Here is a 6,744-nt window from a genome sequence, read left to right on the forward strand (position 1 = left end):
TGTGTGTGTGTGTGTGTGTGTGTGTGTGTGTGTGTGTGTGTGTGTGTGTGTGTGTGTCCGAGTACAAACAGATTATATGTATAACAGGTATATATATTAACATTTGGGATGGAAGTCTCTTTTCCTTTGGTCATCTAAACAGTAGTTTTCAGTTCTCTAAGAGCCATTGTTGTCACTTAGGAGCAGACAGTAAATTCTGTTTCTCAGACATATAACCCAGCATGTATAGTGTATGTGCATACTTCATTGCAGGTCCTGGAAGCAAAATGGAGGAAGATTTTCCCATATTTTAGGCCCTGTTACTGAGTAGTAAAACCATTTACCTGGAAATCAAGGACCCTGCCTTACCCAGGGATAGGTTGACCCTGCATCTCTCTGAATCTTCAGTGCAAGTACTCACAACACAAGACAGTCAGTATCCACATACAGAACCTTCTCCAGTGTGGTCTTCCTGAATGTGAGCCACTTCACCTTGTATTTATTTAGTCTTTGAGGAAAAAATGGATGGAGAACAGTACAGTGCAAAATTATACCAGGGTATCAGGCTAGACTCCAACTCCATTACCAATGACAACTGTCTTCTCTTTGAGCCACATGCATTTGAGCTTGTTTTCTTTCTTCTGTCCTCATATATTTCCCTCTCTCAGCTTCCTAGAGGGAACTACCCATTTCAAAAGGCACACTAGAGAAGAGTCTGGACAATAACCCTGACTCAAGATGTGGTGATTACAGATACACCGGAAGCAGAAAATGATGCAGGTTCAAACCACCTCTGGATGCAGGAAGACCTAGAGCATTGGTCTTTGATTTCCCAGCAAAGAGGCAGGCCACTCAGCTAGTGAGGATAAAAGATGTCAGAATTTTCCTCTACCCCTTCCAGAATCTAACTTACACTGGTCACAGTTTTGGGCAGCCTACATTTTTGGGTCACTGATGCTGATGTGTCCATAAGCTGTATAAGTGCCTGACTATACTCTCTCCCTCTCTCACACAAACAGATATATAAATATCACACACACACCACAGTGAGGCTTCATACTTACTAACAGAGATGGCACACAGTACACGTAATAGTATATCTATCAATAGATATCTATATACATCTCTGTCTGTCTATCTATACTATTACGTGCACTGTGTGCCATCTCCATTAGTAAATATATATAGATATAGATATCTATAGATCTATAAATATCTCTCTCTATATATAGATAGATATAGATATGTGGAGATGGTACACAGTACATGTAATGGTGTATATCTATATCTATCTATACAGAGAGATAGATATTTAGAGATCTATAGATATCTATATCTATATACACTTACTAATGGAGATAGCACACAGTACACATAATAGTATAGATAGACAGACAGACAGACAGACATAGAGATGTATATAGATATCTATTGACAGATATACTATTACATGTACTGTGTGCCATCTCTGTTAGTAAGTATGAAGCCTCACTGTGATATATAGGGATAGATGTGATGTTCAAGACAGTCAGCAGAGGAATGTCAATAAGAGCAGCAGCGAACTGCAGAGGCAATGAGATGACTTCGTGCTTGATGAGGCAGCATGATATCAGCAACAACACCAAGCTGTAGAAGCCAGATGATGTTGGTATAGAAAGCAAGATGAATCAACTCATGTTCTGCAATGGGAGCAGCGAGCTGCATGTGAACATGCCCACTTCAGCCAGCTTAATGACCAGGAGCAACTGGAAATATGACAACTCCAAGAGTAGGAGTATCCCTTCAGGATCCTGTCTTCACCCATGGGCAACTATATGTGGCTGCTTCCAGAATCCGCCACCCAGAAAACATCCAAATTGCAGTGACTGCTGACTTAAGAAATATAACCAGGAAAGTTGTGTATATGGAAGTGCTGTAAAGCTCTTACAATAAGTAAGTGTGACATGTTTCAGGAGTTTGTGTATGCGAAAATGTTGTGAAGCTGTTGAAGTGCAATAAAATGTGATGTCAAGCAAAAATTGGCTCACTGGATTTTCATGCAAGCAACGCTGCACAGGGCATCTAGTATACATTTACACACACATATATATACTGTTTTTGTATCCTAAAATTGGACACGGACACACACACACACACACACACAGTAAAAGCGTTGTTATCCCACCATGTCTGGGGTGTTATTGCCTCCTCTACCATGTTGCCACCCCTGCTGCTGCATTGCTGTTCTTCCTGCAGGCCCCATGGACCCCGAGGGACAGGGAGGGGGGACCCACGCAGGCTGCTATGCCCTGAGCCATGGGGGCTTGGTAGCAGGCTGCTTTCCCCTGGGCAGTGGGGGCTCCATGAAACCAGAAGTGCCACAGTGGACACTTCTGGTTTCACCTTTCTCTTACAAGCCAGCTGGTTAACAGAGCATGCTGGATTGTAAGATGCCAGCTAACGCAGCTTTTACTGTGTACACACACACACTTTTTTGTATTATTCAATTGCTGGCCACTCACATAGCAGCAGGATTTGTCCAGCTGGGATGAACCTGCTGCTGCTCCATGCTTGGGGCCATCTCCTTCCCAGCTGGAAGGGGCTTATTCAGCTACTGGCCCCAACACAGAGTAGCAGTGGCTGCAGCCTGGCTGGGTACATTACAATCCAGTGCCAGTGGCTGAATAAGCCCCCTCCTGCTGGGAGGGAGCTTGCCCTTAGCACAGAACAGTGGCAGGGAACAGGCCCCACCCCACCCAGGAGCTGGAAGAGCAACCAGTTAGTAACTATGATGGGCAGCAACCTGTGACGGCTTCTTGGAGCTTGACCCCCTTTGCAGTGGGGCACTGCTCTGTGAAGCACTGTGGGGGGTTTGTAAGGCTCTGGCCTGCTTGGGATCCCAGTGCTGCTGTGCACAGCTCTGTCGGCCCCACAGCACAGCCCCTCACAGGGTAGGGGCTCACCCTCCCCCACAGTATGACAACCCCCAATAAGGGTCCTGTCACCTCCCCCTGCAGTAGCAGGGAGGAGCCATGGCCAGGCAGGGATGGAGTTATTCTTCTTCCCTTCAGCCTCCAGTGGAGGGGACAGCCAAGGGCCTGTTCTGGGCTGGGAGTGAGTGGGGAGTGCTGGGCAGACCCAGCTCCAGTTCCTGCCGATGGCACAGGAAGACGGGAATTAAACCACTCTGGCCAGACCTCCACCCCTGCCTGTCTTTGCTTGGGCTAGGGAGCCAAAGGGTGAGACCAGCTTGGCTGGGCTGGAGTAGATATCCCCATCCAGACCAGAGAGCATGCAGGGATGCTGGGGGTTTCCGATTTAACTCAAAACCAGGAAGAGGTCTGGGACAGACAATGCCTAAACTAGTTTGAGCCAAATCAGTTAAATCTGATACTACATTCAAGCAGGTTTATCTCAAACTAGTTTTAGCCATTTTGAAACTTTGTTTATGTGCACTGAACATCTGTTCTGTTACAGGTTTAAACCAGTTTATGTGTAATGTCTGTCCCTGGCCTGGGAGATGGGAACATGGCATACTAACCTCTCTGGCTGTATTTAAGAATGCTGTATAGTCAGAATTGTAATTTGCAATTATATTTTTCTTATTTGCATCATAGTATGTGCATCTATACATGCTATTAGCATGCAGAAATAAATTCTGGTACATCTTTCACCAGTGTTTATTGCCCCTAGGCATGCCATTTGAACAGCATGTTGAGCCAGGTTGGAGCAGCCCCAGCTGGCAGGGAGAAGCCTGTCAGCATGGGGATGCTCCAACTCAGCTCAACTTTCTGCAGGGGGGCTGGCTGAGGCACAACGGAGCTCAATTGGAGGGCTAGCCCCTGCACTGAAGCATCCTTGTGCCCCAATCAGCCAGGCCAGCATCTACACATGTGCTGCTGTACATGAAAAACCCTGCAGCAGGGTAGTACTTATATTTAGGTAGAGAGTACTATTCTCTCTAATATAAATGAGGACTTCAAATCCAAGGCTTTGGGGGACATGTTAAGTAAAAAATAAAATACATTTTATGTTTCTGCTTCTTGAAAACACTTTGTTTAAAATCTGTTCTACCTGTAACTTCCATATGCCTTATGGAATAGGAGATTAAAGAATATGAATCACATGTTATAGGGAGGCATCTATAGGTTGGAATGAAATGTGTTTATTTGCTTTATTCAACAGTACATTTTAGGATGACTAATTGTAAACCTAATAGTGGATAAAATTATGGCTCCAAATTTCTGTAGCATAATTAACTTCATCATCAATATTTAGAAAAGCATAAAACCATATTATATTGAGAATAGCAAAATTCAAACTCCAACTTGTCCACAGGAAAAAAAAAACACCCTTAGAAACTGTAGGCAAACAATGGTGAGCATAATACACAACAGTTTTTGATTCTCAGAATAAGAACAATAAAGTATATTGTTAGGCCTGTGTAACTTATATTGTATGTTAGGTGATGATGGAACATTAAAGAATATATCCTCTACATTTTAAGACATTATAAATTTGCTTTTAGATAAATTATATAATATGCACTGCAGGGAGCTGAATGGATTGGCTATAACCTGCTATTATTGTTGTTTAGTTACTAGTAATGTTTCAGAGACATAAAAAAAGACAGGCCTATTTGATACACAGTAGTGACATGGGCATTGTGCCCACAAGGAATGGCAAGCCCCTCCCTCCCCAATGTTGTTAGAGGAAGGTATTGGGGGGTGTATCAATTGAATTCTTGGGATAATTTAAACAATAATGGGGATGGAAGCAAGGGTCAAAGGTTGATAAATGTTCCAAGGGGGAACACCATGTGGAGCAGACCAGCTTCCAAAGGAATCCAAGGAGCCAGTAAACATTTCCCAGTAGAACTCCACCTAAAGATATGACTGAGCAAGGGACACAAAAAAGGGTCCTACAGTCATCAGGGGTCCTTCTGGCCATGGCCTGCTTCCTGGTTAGGTAGATGACTAGCTTAGTTAGGGCCAGGATAAGGTTGACCAGGAGGTTCTGGGACTTGGTGGGGCTATGGATGGGGAGTGCATAAGCAAAAAGATGCAGGGAGTCAGTGCAGCCAGAACCTCAGCATGAGGTTCTTGAAGAGGTGGTGAAGGGGCTGCAGCCCAGTGGAATATAGGCTCATCTACCAGGGTTGACCTTGCCGAGGGTGTCCTGCCACTTGACAAAATGCATTAAAAAAAAAAAGACCTGTCACAAGTTTCACAAGGGTTTGCACTTCCCTCATTCCCTTGCATATCCCCATCTCAGACCTCTCAAACCTCTCTGAAGAATCTAACTCCTCTTTCTCCTTCATAATAGAAATGATATAAAGTAGGAAAATACTTTGTTCACTATTTAACCTCTATCAGCCTTAAAAACAGGCTGCCTGAGAACCTACTCCCCTATTCATCTCTAGGGTTAGAACCTGGTTTATTCGTCCTCACGTAACACAATTAAACATTTTAAGCCCATTTTCCTCATCACAGCCTGGATGCTACAAGACACAATAGAAATTGTTTAGTTATCATAATTCTTTGAATTATTGTAACACTCCAGTTTTGATGTCTGATGAAAACCTATAAAGATAAAATAAACTATATGGACACTTTCAAAATTCTAAGAGATAATAAAGCTGAGTTCAGCAGGAGCAGGGACCAATGATTTACTCATTTCTTTATTTAATAAAACCTCACTTTTCTAAATCCACACTTTCTACATCACACTTCAAATATGTCCCATATACTTTTTTTTTTCAATTATACATGCTAAGCGCATATTGCCTATTGTAACACAACTTGCCTCAGAGGGTGGCCATAGCTCTTCTTGATGGCCAGACTAATCTTGCCCCAAAGTCTTTCACCCAGTCTCATCAGAGTACTCTCCTTATCCACACCTTATTGGATAATTACTATCACTTAGGGAAGCTGCCCTCAGAGGCTAGGATAAGGCTTTCAATGCTTCATTTCACCCTGTTCATCAGGGAAAGTCTGGCCTGATCTTTTAACTGTTTGCCCCAGTCTGGGTCTCTGTCCCTTAAACTGGCCTCAACCAACACCTTCTGCATGCATCGCTCCCTGGTCTGGGCCCCTCAGCCCTACCTTGCACAATTCTCTCTTGCTAGCTTGTGTCTAAACAGTCTAGCAGTCTGACCCTGCACCCTAGGTGCACTGATTGCAGCACCTAGTATCTCATCAGAAAGGATCCTGGTTTTTTCTGATAAAAACAAACAAACAAACAAAAAATCCCCAATTTTCAGATTTAAAAAGTAACCCAAAATCCGCATTTCCATGATTAAAATGAAACACCACAATAGATCGATAGATAGAGGTGTTTTATGTTATGGAAAATGTGGATTTCGGGTTACTTTATTAATCTGAAAATTGGGGATTTTTTTCTTTTTTTAAATCAGAAAACACTAGGATCCTTGCTCATCAGCACCCTCCATGGCTTTATATGACAACCAGCCTCTGCAAATCACATCCATCCACAGCACCTTTTCAGCAAAATCTCCAGTTTTTGTTGTATTTTTAAAAAATTTAAATATGCATTCTCTCTCCTTCCCCAACCATTTCTGACTTTTTCCTCTCCCTATTTTCATAGATTTCATAGATTTCATAGACATTAGGGCTGGAAGGGACCTCGGGAGATCATCAAGTCCAGCCCCCTGCCCAAAGGGCAGGAAGTCAGCTGGGGTCATCGGATCCCAGCAAAAGAAGCATCCAATTTGCTCCTGAAGGTGTTCAATGTAGGTGCTTGAACCACCTCCGCTGGCAGACTGTT

The sequence above is a fragment of the Crocodylus porosus genome, unplaced genomic scaffold (assembly GCF_001723895.1).
Source record: "Crocodylus porosus isolate Cpor-Errol unplaced genomic scaffold, CroPor_comp1, whole genome shotgun sequence".
NCBI classification, from domain to species: Eukaryota; Metazoa; Chordata; order Crocodylia; family Crocodylidae; genus Crocodylus; species Crocodylus porosus.